Below are 17,369 nucleotides of genomic sequence, written 5' to 3'. Positions count from 1 at the left end.
TATAGTAAAAATGAGGCTAACTAAACTACTCCTACAGGTTCTTATTTTCCAGATATAAGAATGATGCAAATAAAGACCAGATAGGGATTCAGATATGAGAGATCAGAAATGAAGAGTTTAAAATAAAATGAATCCACTCTGTGATACTACCTCATAGTTGCATAATACCCATTGGCCACGTCACTCCATGTCATTTACTGCATGGTTCATCCTGGAAATAAACCAGGCTGGCCTAAGCCAAGGCTACCCAGTACCCCTTCTCCAAATCACCTACTGCTTTTCTTCTCATTTCTCCTTATTGATGGATGGGATCATCATTCATTTAGAGACTCAAGGCAGAAACCTGGGAGTGAAGTTTGACTGCAGTCATAACCTCATTACAGAGATGAGAAATTCTCTCACCACCACGATTTCATTCTAGTCCTATTATCACTGCACACCTGAGCCCTGAACAAAACATCTCTCAACATGACTAGTCCAAGAAACCCAAGTAGTCTCCCTCTGTCTCCCCATCTAATCTATCTGTGGTAGTGCTACCACCGTTCTTTCTAAAACACACATCTGAGTGCTGTGATACCAGGAGATGTGTGTGACAGGTGGGGTATGACTGGTGTCACAAGGCCACATTTAACATTTTGTTATTTTATATTGCATTTACTGTCTTCATAAAATATTTTAAAATTAATTTTTTTTCACAGATCCCCATTCACTCTAGCTGGACTCAAACATCTGTGGAACCACGAGACTAAATATACAAGGCTCAGTTGGAAAGCCACTATACTGATAGCATTTGTTACCATTTGTCACCAAGGCAATGAGAAAGACAAATGCAAACATGGACATTCAGCTGTAAGTTCTATATTGATTTCTAGGGAATAATTTAAAAAAAATCTCCAACACATCATCACTTGCTGATAATTTTATCATTAAAAAAAAATTATGAACATGAGACTCTAACATAGAATTTACATTTTTCTTAACACACATGGATCATTCACTACCTCTGACCATATTCTAGAATGTAAAAAAAATCTCAAAAAAAAGTATTGAGAATGTACAAAGCATATTCTGTGACCAAAGCTGAACTAAATCAGAAATCAGTAATAGAAAGATACCTGAAATAGCTCTCCAATATTGGAAGTTAAATAACATACCTTAAAAATAACACAAGTCAAAAAAGAAATCATAAGGGAAACTTGAAGGTATTTTGAAAAGATTAAAGATAGAAAACACCAAAATGTGTGGATTGCAATTAAAGGAGTGTTTCAAAAGAAACTTAAAGCACTAAATGTTTATATTAGAAAACAAAGGACCCAAATCAATTATCTCAGCTACCACCTAGGAAACTAGACAAAGAAAAAGTAAATTAAAACAAAGTAAATAGAATCAAGGAAACAAAAGAAAACAGCATAGGTAATGAAATAGAAAAGAGAAAAATAATAGAGAAAATCAATAAAACCAAAAATTATTCTTTGAAAGGATCAATAACAATTGATAAACTGACTGATAGACTAATAAGGAAAAAAAGAAGACAGAAAATAGAAAACACCAATGTCAGGGATGTTAAAGGACCTCACTAAAGATCTCAGAGACATCAAAAGGATAATAAGGGAATTTATGAAAAACATTATGCCAGTGACCTTAATAAACATTCAGCAACCCAGATGAAACAAATTCCTTACTAGGCACAAAATATCAAAGCTAATTAAGAAGAAATAATTAACCTATATCAGAGACATAAAATATGAAGTTAAACATCTTCCCATAAATAGAACTACAGATTCCAGTGGTTTCACTGGTGAATACCACCAAACAACAAAGGAAGAAATAATACTAATTTTGTAAAACTCCTTCAGAAAATAGAAATGGATGCTTCCCAAATCGTTTTATGAGATGAGGCTCATCCTTATACCCAAACTAGACAAAGACATTACAAGAAAAAAACAAACTGCAGCCAACATGCCTCATGACCATAAAAACAAAAACTTGAACAAAATATTTTTAAAAGAATCCAGCCACATCCAAAAGAAAAACTACACCACCACAATGTGAGGTTTATCCCAGGAATGCAAGGTTGGTTCAACAGCTGAAAATCAATCAATGTAATTCATTATATGAACAGATTAAAAAACACATATGAATATCTCAACAGACACACAAAAAAATGCAACTGACAAAATTCAATAGCCATTCATCATAAAAACTCTCACAAATGAGGAATAAAAAGAAATTTCCTCAATCTGATAAAAAAGGGCACCTATGAGAAACCAGCAACTAATATCTACTCAGAGGTCAAAAACTGATTGCTTTCCTTCTAAGGTCAGATTGGAGGCAAGGATGCCCACTTTCACAATTTCTATTCAACAATGTACTAGCAGAGCTAGCCAGTGAAACAAAGGAAGGAAAAGGAAACAAAAACAGATTAACAGATTCAAAAGGAAAAAGTAAAACTGTCTTTATTTGCAGAGGGTATGACTGCCCAAATAAAAAATCATGAGGTATATAAAGAGGTATTAGAACTAACTAGCGAATTTAGGAAGATCACTATACATAAAAATCAGTTGATTTTGAAACAAGAATTATTCAACTCAAAATGTCAACAGAGAAACCCTGCATTAAACATACTTTAGCATATATCACAGCAATTCTTTTCCTAACTATTTATGCAAAAATATGGAAACATACTTAAGGACCAATATACAAAGACTCATAACAGCTTTGTTTATGACAGCCCTCAAACGAGAAACAGTCCAAATGCCCACACCTAGTGCATGGATTAAACACATTGTTATATAGCCACAGCAGTTAGAAGAAATGAATTACTCATACATACTAACGTGTGAGTCTCAAAAGCATTACCCTTAGTGAAAGGAGAGAGCTGTCAAAGAAGATATATAGTGCATTTCTGTTTATATACATCCTAGAAAAGTGGAAACTATAAGGACAGAGAACAGATCAGTGGCTGGCTAGGGTGGGGCCTGAGGGAAATTTTGGGAGTGCCAGAAATGCTCTTTATCTTTGACTGTGGGAAGGTTAAATGACTATATATTTGCTTAACTCATCTTAATCTATGCCTCAAAAGTGTGAATTTCATCGTAAATAATAGAGCAATAAACTGATATTAAAGTATCATGCATGTAGATGTCAAGACAATGTCAAATTGCTTTAAGTACCCAAACACTTACTTTCAATTTCTCTGGTTATTTCATCAAGAGCTAGAAACAAACACTTTATGGACCAGAACCGTTACAAGGACGACACTCTGAGCAAGGATGATTTGGATGACATAGAACATGATTACAGCATTCTAAAGACAAAAGCACATAGGCAAACTGCTAAACACACTAAGAATTTATCTGTGGACACCTAGCCTAGGAATCTGTAGACCCCGAGGTTTACAGTAACCAGAAAGGAGAGACTAGGAAATTACATATAAAGTCATAAACATACCCCGAAGGCCTTTTATACTTTGGCTACATCTGACTTCCCTGGGTCCCAAGGAATGGCTCTGCCTGAGACCACCCAATGCTAAGATGAGGGGCCATTCTACCAGGCACCTTAAATCCCAAACCACCCTCTGCCTTTGGGTGTCACTGCATATGGAGCAGACCTTCATTAGCAACAGGGAGATGATGGACTCCATGTATTCCTAACCAAAACCCCGGTTGTGACAATCAATTAACATGGATGGGGGCAAAAAAGGAAATGGCGTCTATTCACTGGCTGAGCTGTGACAAACTTTACCTGTGCTCCTATATAGACTGACTGCTTCTGAATCCTACCCTTGCCTTGTGCCACTGTGCTATTCCATTATTCAGATAGCACCTTGAACTTCTGTCAAGGATGTCAATCATTTTATTATACAGTTTTCTCTGGGAGACCTTGTGAAACACTTCTATCTCAGATCTAAGAAAATCCCTTTGGGTCTTGGGACCAGAAACGGCCTACTGCTCTTAAGCAACTGGATTGTTTTTAATTTTAAGGATATCATAACTTACATAATTGATTATATTCCGCTCCTTACCTTGGTCCTATGGAAAATGAGAGCCAGATCTGCTTAAAAATGATACAAGTATATGTTATATGGGGAGGTATTTCTCTGTGCGATTCTTGCCCCAGTTTTGTTTCCTTATCCTTATTTTCTCTTTGTCCTGATTATCTCAGCTATTTTTTTAATCCTTTTGGATGTACTTTTATGAGCACTTCAAATTTTTTATGGAGGAAAATGAGCCATAAATAAGTAGACACTTAAAGATATTGTCAACCAAGGTCAGTATAATTTTCAGGTCTTTGGCACTCCTCAACTCCAATTTGTTGCTAGACGCTCAAAGGCTGACAGGACTTTAAGGCAGTATTTTATCTTTCCATTCCAAAACTAGAGGTTTTGGTAGATTAGACTCTCCAGAGCAGACAACTGACTGAAGGGAAACAGCCTCAGTTAACAGAATATTCAGAGTGGGAACCAATCGGGTGTTACGATTATCATAACCTTGTACCTCACTGTGCATCCCAGGTGGGAGAAATTCTGTTGCTGTTTTTGCTAAAAATCTTTCTAAAAAGACCCGACTATATATGGAAGCAAAAGAATGTGGAAGAAAGAGTCCAGGGATGGAAAAGGTGGGGGAGAAATAATAAGCAAAGAAGAAAGTGTGGCAATGTAAGCAAGGACGGTAGGAAGTCACTGATCTGGAAGTGGAGAGACTACATTGATAAATATCTTTGGATATTAATCTTTGGAGCTTTGGAGTTCTTGAAGACCAGCTAATCCCATGGTATTCCTTCTATAGCAGGCTCCGTGAGCAGCCCAGTGCAGAGGCTCTGAGCTCGGTGTGTGCGCACAGCCTCCAAAGTGAGAGGGTTCAGGCTGGGGATCAGAGAGCACCAGGGGAAGACTAAAAATGGATGCTATTGCTTCATCCCTACCTTGGAAGGCCCAAGGCCTCTGTGCTGTGTGGAAGTTCTAACAGGTGGCCCTGGGCCGGGTGGAAGATACACCAGAAAGTGCCTTGAGTGGCCAATCACTGCTTATGCAATTGAAGTGCATGCACATGCAAACCAGGATCTGTGTTGGACGGAGGCAAGTGAAGACTATGTCCTTCATGCTAAAGCTGATCAAGGTAAGAAGGTGAGGAACTGGTGGAGGAAAAACCTTTGATTTCAAATGTGTCTTATGTTTAAGTGATGATCCTTTAACTTCTGAGAAAATGAAATGTATCAGTTTAATCCTTTGTGAGGGTTTCGAGCAATTCCATTGGAAAGCTTATAGTATTTAAATGGAGTCAGATCTAATTGCTAGGGTTTTATTTAAAGACAGTGTTACAGTAAGAAGATCACTCCTGTTCTCTTCCTTGATCAATTCTTAATCAATGACCAATTTAGCCTTTTGGAGACTGTGAGCAAAATCCTTGAGTCAGCACATAACTTAAACCAGATTACATGTGAAACTCCAAACAACATCAATTTTTCAGAGATGAAATATGACAGTTTGATTTTTGTTGTGCTTTGTGCTATGCATGAGAAAGTAAAGGTGTCAGAGTATCAACAGATAAATGCTCTGTTTTCCTGGACTTCTCACAGCACCTACTTTCCTAACCCTTATCAAATGTCAGTGTGAGCGCTTAGCTTGCATACACAAAAGGAAGGGGATTCCAAGCATATACTTCCATTTGCTCAGAGGCTATAACACGAGAAGAAGAAAAATGAATTAAAACTAAGAAAGATTAATTTAAACTAAAGATAACAGAGTTTTAAAATAAAATTAAACTTCAGAGGCTATATACGTTTACAAAATTTGCAAGAAATTTCTGTGGGATCTTCATTTTCTGAACGGAAAATAATAGATTTCCTGAATGGAAAACAATATATTTTCTTTCATTACTGCATTTATCTCTAAAAACACTGACATCTTCTAAGTGAACCATTATGCCATCCATTATTTTGCTGCTTCTCTCCCACACAATGAAAGATCAGTAATAATGGAGCTTCTAAAGTTCCTTCCAGCTTTAACAGTCTATGGTTTTAGTCAATTTAGAAGTAGTTAACTGAGGTTTTCCCCCTAAATCAACTTTCAATGAAAGATCAAGTGGCTAAAAATAATTTTGGTTAATATTTAACAGCATAGAACAATTCAAGAGCAGAATTAAGAAAACAATTCCATTCACAATAGCATCATAAAGAAAAAAACAGGAATAAATTGAACATAGAAAATGCAAAGCTTATACTCTGAGAACCACAAAACATTGTTGAAAGAAATTATCAAGATCCAAATAAATGGAAAAATATCCATGTTCACAGATTGGAAGACATAACATTGTAAAGAAGGCAATACTCCCCAAACTGATCTACAGATTCAGCGCAATCCCTATCAGAATCCCAGCTGGCTTTGTAGAAACTGGAAAGCTGATTCTAAAATTCACATGGAATTGTAGGTAACCCACAATAGCCAATTCAATCTTGAAAAAGAAAAATAAAGTAGGAGGAGTCAAACTTCCTGATTTCAAAACTATCATGCAGCAAAAATAATAAAAACAGGCTGATACTAGCATGAGGACAGACATAGGGATTAGTGGAATAGAATTGAGGGGCCAGGAATAAACCCACACATCTATGGTCACCCCCTGACAATGATGTCAAGACCACTCAAAGGGGAAAGAATAGTTATTTCAACAAATGGTGCTGGCACAACTGGGGAGCTGAATGTAAAACCTCATATCTTACACAAAAATTAACTGAAAATGGATCAAATAGATCCATGCAGCTAAAAAAACTAAAACTGTACAACCCTTAGAAGAAAACATAGGTTTGGCAAGGATTTCTTAGATTTGACACCAAAATGTGACAAGAGAAAAAGGAACTAAATCAGATTTCATCAAAATTAAAAACATTTATGCTTCAATGGTCACTATCAAGAATGTGAAAAGACAATACATGGAATGTGAGAAAATATATGGAAATCATGTATCTGATAAGGGACTTGCAACTAGAATATACAAAGAACTCTTTCAACTCAATTAAAATGTAGACAAAATATGTGAATAGATATTTCCTTAAAAAAGATATGCAAATCACCAATAAGCACATGAAAAGCTGCTTGTCATCAGGATGATGCAAATCAAAACTGGAATGAGATACCACTTCCTACCCACTAGGATGGTTAGGAAAAAATATAAACAAAAACAGAAAATAAAGTGTTGGCAATGATGTGGAGAAAACGGAACCCTTAAACACTGCAGGTGGGAATAAAAACTGGTGTAGCCTCTTTTCTGGAAAACAGTCTGACAATTCCTCAGACAAGTAAACACAAGAGTTACCACGTGAACTGGCAACCCCATCCCCAGGTACAGACCCAACAGAAATGAAATCATATGTCCACGTAAAAACTTAAACGTAAATGTTCATAGTAGCGTTATTCGTGACTGCCAAAAGATGGAAATAACCCACATGCCCACCAATAGACAAACTGATAAAGAAATGCTGTATACAACGTATATGATGGAATATTATTCAGCCACAAAAAGAAATGAAATTTTGGTGCTACATGGGAACTCCATATTTAATGTATGATTAGTGTAAAACTACAACTTCTCTAATTAAAAATCAAAACAAAACAGAAACAAAGAAAAAAACATATCAAGGATTAAAGTTTCATTTAAAAAAGAGAGAGAAAAATAAAGCTCTGATATATGCTACAAAGTGGATGGTCCTTGAAAACGTGCTAACTGAAAGAAGTCAAACATGAATCAAATAACCACATACCATATGATTCCATTCATACATGAAAGTTTGGAATAGGGAAGTCTACAGAGACAGAAAGTAGATCAGTCGTTGCTTAGGGCTATGGGGTGGGGCTGGGGAACAGGGACTGGGGAGCAGTGATAGCTAATGGGTACAGGGTTTCTTTTTGAGGTGATGACATTCTAAAATTAGCTGTGCTGATGGTTGTATTTATCTGTGAATATACTTTAAATGGGTAGATTGTATGGTATGTGAATTACTGTCTTCATAAAGCTGTTAAAACATAATCAACAGCATAACAAATGAACTCTGTTAACTGCACCCTCTGTGCTGGCTGTCCTGGCCTTCTAACTACTCTTCAGACAAGAAGGTTAGATAACCTTTGCAAGAAGAGCGCCTTCTGCTGGGAATGGACTTTCCAAGATCTTTTCACTTTCTCAATGAAGGCTTCCCTGACCATCCAATGTAAAATTGGTAAACCTCTTTCTCACAACCTATACTCCCGATCCCCCTAACACTGTTCTGTTTCTCAGTGAATTTATCACCTTCTAACATACTGCAACATTTCAAATTTATTTCACTTGTTGCTTGTCTGACTCCCCAACTGGACTGTAATTCACGATGGCAGGAATCCGCCCCACCCCCCTTATTTTTTTGCTGTTGTTGTGGTTTTGTTTTCTCTCTCTTTTTTTTAACTTTAAAAGAATTTATTTTAGTGGCACTAATACTACTGAATTGTACCCGTGAAAGTGGTTAAAATCACCTTGATATGGATGGAATCATGTCTACCACAAAGACACGCTCGGGTCCTCCCGCCGGTCCTGCAGATGGGAACGCTTCCGTAAACAGGCTCTTCGAAGATTCTATCAGGATCCTAGTAGGATGGGGCCATATGGAATCTAGGTAGGCCTTAATCCATAGGACTCCTTATAAGGAGAGGGAATTTGGGCAGAGATACAGCTGTGTGAGTAGGGGACAGGAGGAGACTGACGGCCAGGGGACAGGGGCTGAGACCGAGCGCTGGACTGCCTGCAGGTCACCACCAGAACATTTTCTTTCCGAGAAAGCATAGGCTGTCCAACACCTTGCATTTGGCCTTTTGGCCTCCCAACCTGTGAGGCAATAAATTCCTGTGGTTCAAGCCGAGTCATGGTATATGTAAAAGCAGACATACCCCAGACAGAAACTCTGTACCCATTAAAGGAATATTTGCTTTTTAAATACTGGTACACCTCAAATGGTTAAAACAGTGCCTGGCACATGGCAAATATTCATTGAAAAAAATGAATGGATAGCACAGAACGAAAGGTTTGGAGAACTTTCCACTTTTTTTATTTACTTGCTTCACTTAAAGGGGTAATATTGTAAAGGACTTCAAGTGAGTTTTCAACAAAAGGAGTGACTTTCTTAATTTTGTATCTGTGAGAGCTTCTTTCCTCTCAGATCATGAGGTGAAATGTTAACAGTTGTGCTTTGAGAGATGTTATTTCTGAAAAGACTTCTCAGAAAGGAGAAGCACAGAACACAAAGAAGGGAACAGCAGGAAAAATGAGCATTTTACTCACTCACCCCTCCATGAAGTCATTATTCACTGAGCTCTACTCTGCATGAAGTGTGAAGGAAGGAAGCAAATGTAGGATCTTATCACTACTCATGCTTCAAGATTCCAAAGTCTTTATTGTCTTCAAGCCTTTATTTTATTTTCTTCCCCAGTAAAATGTTGACATGTAAACAGCCCATGCAGCCTGAGGTTTTACTCTCGGAAGCCTGAGGCTTTGGTTTTTTAACAAACCAAAGGTTAAAAGAAAACTTCATGCTACTACGTATTGAAAAGCATTTAAAAATCATATATGTATATTTAATTATACGAAGTTTAGGAAACATCACGTAGAGGCTGGGACTCAAATCTATACTTTCTGACTTCAAGTATCTGATTTCCCAGTGAATGTTCCCAACAGATTCATGTGCAAACATTAACTAGAGGGCCGAGGTTCAAAGTTAAAACATTTGAAAGCTGAACATATGTCAGCACATTTTCCATTTTTTTTAATTGCTAATTTCTTGATGGACCTCATCATACTTCCATGAAAGCCAGTGAAATGGTCTTCATAAGTGGATGTGCAAATGAATCAATAACATTCAATGCGAATATTCAGCTTTTCCTGTATGGACAAGTGGAATTGATGCTCCAAACGGACACATATACGGCACAAAAGTGAGAGGTTAGAGATACTTTACCCGGAAACTCATAAAACATCACTCTTTTGAATACTGGGTTCCATCAATCCCAACACACCCTTCACCCTGGATTTGCCTGTCGCAGGTATATGGACCCACAGAGCGCTGTGACAGGGCTAGTGTTTTGCAATGGTATTGGACAAAAACTCCCACTGCTCTTGATAATTAGTTACGATGACAGTCAAGTGGGAATAAAAGCCCCACGATATCCCATTAAGACACTGCGCATCCAGAAGCCAGCCTAGAAAGGTTGCAGCCCACTATGTCATGCGATTTCTTCTCTTCCCACCAAGGGCTTAGTCTTCCGTCCCCTGCTCTCCAGCAACAATTCTTGAACTGTTCCCTTGGAGACTTGCCACTGGATGACTGACTTTTAAGCTGTGCCCAAAGATTGATCTCCTGCCTGAAAAATTCCACCAGCTGTATATATCCTTGGTGCTGTGTACTTCTATCAATAAGTCCTTCATGCTATCCAAAGACAGAACTTTTTGTTAAAAGAAAGAATCTTTTCACGGTACGGAACAGACTGTGGATTAGATACTCTAAATCTTGGACACAGTTTTCCTTAACACACATCAGAGTTAGACTATGGGATAATCAACTTCCAGCAAGAACACTTACACAGCCACCTTATAAAACACACTTTGGACCATTTGCCTTTCCTTTCTGGATCCTAAATTTCAGTTTTTGAGTTTAATAAAGGAGACAGCAGTTTCTGGTGCATCTACTAACCAACAGTACATGAAGGAATTCCCAACTGTCTTACCCAATGAGATCTTCCTTATAGATGTCTTCTAAGAGGAAATGTTTTCTAGAAATGTTCCTCCTTCTGCTTCTTAAGCTTTTGGTTTAGGTGTGGTAGACATTGTTGGTTGTCTCCCCAGTGGCTATTATTCCTTCTTTGCATTTTGGGCAATGACATACCAACCCCCAGGGGATGGACCTTGCTGATCTCAGCCATGTATGGTGTTCTAGTTTGCTAGCTGCCAGAATGCAACACACCAGAGATGGACTGGCTTTCAATAAAAGGGGATTTATTTAGTTAACGCATAGTTCTTCAGAGGAAAGGCAGCTAACTTTCAAGTGAGGTTCTTTCCTATGTGGGAAGGCACAGGGTGATCTCTGCTGGCCTTCTCTCCAGGCCTCTGGGTTCCAACAACTTTCCCCAGGGTGATTCCTTTCTGTATCTACAAAGGCCTGGGCTGAGCTGCAAGTGCTGAGATGAGGTATGCTGAGCTGCTTGGGCTGCGCTTCTTTGAGTTTGTCATTTAAGCACCAGCCAATTAAATTAAACATCATTCACTGCAGCAGGCACGCCTCCTAGCTGACTGCAGATGTAATCAGGGATAGATGAAGTTCACATGCCATGGGGTCATGTCCACAGCAATAGAACCAGGCACCTTCACCTGGCCAAGTTAACACCTGAATCTAACTACCACATATGGCAACCCTGTTTTCCAATGGCTGATGTAGGCATAGGCATGACCAACAAGATGTAAGAGTAAATCTGCTAGGGATGCTTTTAGGTAAGTGTATCTGCCTGAAAAAATACCTCGGGAATAAAAGGCCCTTTGGAACATTTCCTTCCTTCTTTCCTCAGATGTAATCACATGAAAATGTGATGTCCAAGCCACAGAAGCCACCAGGTGACCAAGAGGCAACAAAACTGAGGTTGAAAGCCAATGTGCTGAGGGTAGGTGTGCAGGGAAATGCAAAGAACCCAGGCTCTTAGAAGCAATGCTACAACCTCTACTTTAGGACTTCTTATGAGATGAATGATAAAAAGTCTTTATGATTTAAACTACTGTTTCTGCTTCTTGCTGCCAGATGCATAAAACCTATTATACCAAGGAATAGAAAGAGAAACATATAGAGGTATTTGGATGACAGGCCCTTTTGTAGAGACAGGGTAATTTTAAGCCATGAAATCTGGACTTCTTGAAGCCTTCCCTCAGGAATACAAGTAACTATCAAATTTCAGCTTTTATCTGTATGTCTGATTGCCTTCTTTAAAGTCTAATCATCAAGCATGGTGGGGGTGGGAGTGAGGGGGGAGACATGCAGACACAGGACCTGAGCCTCTGTGACACTAGACATGGAATTTAGGATTTTAATTAATCAGGTTTTAGATATCCAATCTAAATAGCCAGTCAAAGGGGATCAGGACCACACAGGACGTTCTGGGAAAACAAATCCAAAGAAGGCCACAGTGATTCATCTGCAGGGTACAGAAAGACTGTGATATACTATTCTGTCACTGCTCCTAGAGAAGAATAACCTCAACTCCCATCAGAGCCAGGAAGATGACCCTGAAAAGACAGCACATGATTTACCACTTCTCCAATGTATGTGACAACTCAGAAGTGCAGCAGCCAGGCTTACAGGTAAAATGCAGACATCTCTGGATGCAGAATAAGTCAGTATCACCACTGGAGACAGAAAGGTTATTGACACTGCTGTACCTAGTAGGACACTTCCAAAAGGAAGCAAACTGGCAAGCAGATGTCTCCACTCCCTACGTGTGGATCAAAAATGAGAGCAGAGGAAACCTAAACTGATGGTAACTGCGCCAGTGTGAAACTGTTAGATACCCCAGGGAAGTTATGCTCTTTCAATCCAGTCTTGTGGGTGCAGACTTACTGTTGGTGGGATCTTTGGATGAGGTTGTTTCCATGGAAATCAGACCTACCCAACTGTGGGTGGGATCTTTTGCGTAGGTTGTTTCCATGCAGATGTGACCCTGCCCATTCAAGATGGGTCTTAAGGGAAATAGTCATGACTAGGTTACCATACAAGATTTAAAGACTAAATATATTTACTATAACATAATCAATCAAGGACTCATATCCAACTTCTTATATCGGCCTTTGACTATCCAAACCAAGCATTAGTTTCTGTATCTTTCACCCTCTTCCCTGAAATTTTTATGTAAGATCCTAGAACACATGAGAATTAAGTACTGTTGAGCAATATGTTCAGCAACAATTGTCTCCCTAACAGTTTACATGGTTTGAATATTTTCCATTTTTTGAGAAGTTGTTTTGGTTGGATTGTTTTTGCATGTGTATTTAATTAATTCCTTAAATGCATACAGAGCTTCAGGTAACAGTGTATTACCCGAAAGTTGTGGGTGAGGCCTTTTTTTTTTAAGTGCTTGAAGGTGGACGTTAATTAAAATACTCACTTTCAACTAAATGTGGATTCTTCATTCGCTAATTTCCATGAGATGGGTCATATCCATTATAGGTGGTAGAGGAAACACTGCCAAATGCCGCAGAGAGTTCTTAGTGCTGGGACACATTTTCACTAATTTCAAAGGTATCAATAGGTTTTCTTATTAACACTAGCTATCAAAACTGGGCCAAACCAGAAGGCTTACTTGAATTGGGTGAGGTCACTATGGTAAAAAGAAGTCAATCAGGAGGAAAGGACCAGAAATGGAAAGAGATTCAGCAAATCCCTGAGCCAAAATTATAGGAACACCGTGATTCTGGGAGATGAGCCTTTCAGATGCATGGCCAATGCAGTCATTCCGAGAGACAGACATCCTTAGACCTTTTATTGCTCCAATTCCTCTTACCACAAAGCAGATTTACAGGGTCAGCTCCACCTTGAGAAAGTCACTTGTTCCATTCACTTGCTGACTGATCAGAATACAGCCCAAGAGCTACCCTGTCTAAAAAGTGAAGGTACAGTCACTGCCGTACTTGTCAGGGAAGAATGCCTTATTCCTTTCTGAGTGTGAAGAAAATGAAAACCTGCTAATGGTCCTTTTAAATATTTTGCCCCATGCTAAAATTCCTGTGGTATTAAGTCAGATGCACTTATTTGCTTCTTCCTGTTATAGAATCAAGGAGGATCAGTCGTCTGCCTGATAGTCTGAAAAACTGCCTTCACATCTCTATTAGAAAAATTGCTTTCCAAAATAAGTTAATAGTGCTCTATTTCTCATCACACTGTTATAATTTTTTTAACTATGAAAGGAACTTAATTTAGAGTAAGTAATACCACTGTCACTTAAATAAATGAATGATAAAAGAAATGTCAGCCATTCTAATTCTATAATTCCCAAGTAATGACAATTAATGAAACACTCTTTACTAGTGGGAGTTGTTTTAAGCAGTAGATAAAGGAGCTGCTGAGCCTTTTAAGATTTATTCTCACAACAAAATTGCATCTCTCGTCATCATTATCCAAAATATAATTAAAAGATGACATTTAAAAACAAACAAAAAATTTAACCTACCCCTAAAGGAAAAGCAAATGACAGACAACTCTTTATTTTCACTCTGAGAACTAACAGGAGTTTTCTAACTTCTCACTTTTGTGCTTTATGTAGGTCAACTTGGAGCATTAATCTCATTAGTCAATATAAAAAGCTGAATAATATTAGCATTGAATGCTATTGGATAGATATTAATTGGATTGTTTCACAGCTGTGGAAATATTCTCTGACCTTTCTAAAAAGAAAAATCAATAGGAAGAACTTGTAAAAATTTCTGTTTTCTTCTTCAGTTTGCTCCAACAGTCTAAAATGCAACAGTCTAAAATGAGCTATATATATGTGGTCCTAATTATTTTAGAGCATTGGCTCCAGGAATTATCTACACCAAGAGAAAAGGCATCCTTTAACGTTATACCAAATACAAGATTCAGTGGTCTATATAACTCCTTGGGTGAAGCCAAGCTAATTATCAATACACAAAACAAAATAATTTCTATGCTAAGTCTGAATAGCTTGATCCAGTGTGCTCCTAAACAGATGGTCTCACATCTCTTCTCCCTGCTGACTTGCCTTATTCCTTACTCTCTGCCCCACCATCACCACACCTCAAGCACCCAAACATATGTCCCCGTCCTGAGTTGAGGGAGGGAAAAAAGCTTTGAGTCGGTTGGAAGACTGAATCACACTTGAAAATCACCAGAGAAGCTATAGGATCTTGCTTGAAATTCCATTCTGTATGAGGAAAAGTGATTTGATAGGACTTGTGGAAGACAGTGGTGTGAAAAATAGAGCTATTTTATAATCTTAGCTCTACTGATTCCAACACATTTAATACAATCGCTATGAATATGCTTTGCTTTAGCCTTGCACCTCCCTTCCCCCAATCCCAAATGGCTTTATTCAGTTCTCATTTGTGCTTCCCTCTACCCTCTACATGGGTCTTGCCTCCTTATGCCTCCAGGTAACAAATAAATACTTGAAATGTTTAAATGTTACCCCTGATCCAAATTAGAGTGGCACTTAATGTCAAAGTGAGTAGAAATGATGGAGAATGGAAAAGGGAAATAGAAGAATGTGGTTTAAATATGTCCAATTTCTCCATTCATATTCCTTTTATCCAATGTTCAATCTTACCCAAAATTCAACCAGTAAGTCAAGAAAACAGCACACTTCCAACACGTGTTTAAGCCATGGCTATGGAATATAAGAGATAAAACAGATGGAGGAAAACTTAAAAGGACATTGAATAGAGTTGGATAAAAATAAGATCTCGATTGCCAAAGCCAAAAACAAACTTCTAGAGGTCCAAGTCCCATGAAATCTCTCTAACAAAATGAGCTAGTCAGGGAGACCAAATTGGTAGAGTTTATCTGTGGAACAATGATACATACAGAAGGTCCTTTTTCATTAACAAACTTCATCAAGTTTCATCTGGGCCAGTAAGAACAGCTTATGTGAGAGAAAATGCTATGTGAAAACCAAACCCTGCTTCATTGTTCACCTCCTAGCCACAAAGGCAGGTATGTTTCCTCTTTGCAGACAGACTGCGGGTCACATAACTGAGCTCTTCCTAATGGAATCTGAGCCCCCTTTTTGAGATCCTGCCCTTTCAAAACTTGGCAGTAATACATTCCAAATGTTATAACTATGGATGGAAGACTCCACTCACTAGTCTCTGCTGAAGCTAATGAGATTTCAGGGCCTTATTTGTTAACACAGGCCACTTGGCCTATCTTAACTATAATCTGACCTAACATTCTGGCACACAAGAGGAATCTGGAGGCACTAAAGAGTTGCTTAACTCCCGAGTGGCACCAAACCCTTAAGTTTATACCTCTTTTCACTCGTCCTATCAAAATAAGTTTGCTAACTCAGTATATGACTTCCCTTTAAGCTGTGGCAATTAGTAGAGACTCAACCACTTAAAAATAGCAATTAAGAAGTGATATTCTGCCACTATGCCCAATAAGCAAGAATTTGGCTAAAACGCTATTTTAAAAAACCCTTCACTGTCCAAAGAACTAAACACTGGAACAGATTACCCAAGGAGTTTGTGCAATGTTGAGTTCTGGAAGTCTACATAATTAAGACTGACCATCACCCAGTCTTCCTGCATCAGAAATTTAGTTTGTTGCCTAGTTAGAGCCTTGGATTATGTTCAGAATACCTAGAAGAGTTTTTCCAGCAAGCAATGGCCTCCTACTACAGGAAGAAAACAAAAGAAACTCCAGTGTGCATTCATCCAACACTTACTTAGTGGACACTCCATGAGTATAAGAGATACAACAGTGAGTAAAAGAGGTTCTGCCTCTCCCTTCATGAGCTTGTAATCATGTGTCATTATAGGACATCCCTCAATTTTTTTTCACGAGTACAATATCAGCATCATGTGTTGAACAACACTTCTCAACTTCAGCATCAACTGACAAATGTCTACCAGTCAACCAGACACCACCAAATGCCAACAGAGACAATGTTTTCCACTGTCTGTTATCACTGAAAATCAAATCTTTGATTAAAACTTACAAGAAATCATCAGGATTTTCTTCAAGTGTACTAGAATTTGGTCATTCCAGAAATGATTACTTTAAAACTTAAAAAAGAGATAAACCAGACAGAAAACAAAAATAAAGAGGGAAAGGAAGGATGTCTGGGAACTCTGAGAGTAAATAAAAAAGCATATAAGAACCAGAGCTGTTTTTTGTGTGTGAGTTTTATCAGGAATGAAAAAATTACAGGGCTATCATTCTCGTGGTTAAATAATATCTGTCAAAAGAAAGCCTAGCCTGATTCCCTGGGGGTTGCGGCCAAATCCATCATTCAGAGACCAATCAAAATTCAACAGGATGTTCAAAATATCACGATTCATAAACATACATATATGTCAATATTTTTTCACATTCAACTTTAATAAATTTACCATGAATTTTTTATCAATATTTTATTTCCTTTTGGGGATGTGTTTTTCTGAGAACTTATCCCGCATATGGTATCAATTCTCAGGAACTCTATGGATAATTTGAAAAATATGACTTCATCATTTTTTCACTTTTCAGACTGGAAAACATTTAAGTTTAGCGATGAAAAATGGTGTCCAGGAGGTAGGCAAATAAGTCTTTTACCAATTGTTGCTCTGGAGACGGAGGGGTACATAATGGGCTTCAGTTGAATC

At 38.1% G+C, this 17,369-nt stretch overlaps 1 protein-coding gene across 6 annotated transcripts in view; it reads right to left on the bottom strand.

The window, feature by feature from the left end:
* Positions 1 to 17,369, bottom strand: part of FARS2 (phenylalanyl-tRNA synthetase 2, mitochondrial) — a 611,740-nt gene that overhangs the window by 272,034 nt on the left and 322,337 nt on the right. The window lies entirely within an intron of this gene.

Source organism: Tamandua tetradactyla, chromosome 25 (assembly GCF_023851605.1).
Source record: "Tamandua tetradactyla isolate mTamTet1 chromosome 25, mTamTet1.pri, whole genome shotgun sequence".
Classification (NCBI taxonomy): domain Eukaryota; kingdom Metazoa; phylum Chordata; class Mammalia; order Pilosa; family Myrmecophagidae; genus Tamandua; species Tamandua tetradactyla.
This window is presented reverse-complemented; position numbering and strand designations above follow the sequence as displayed.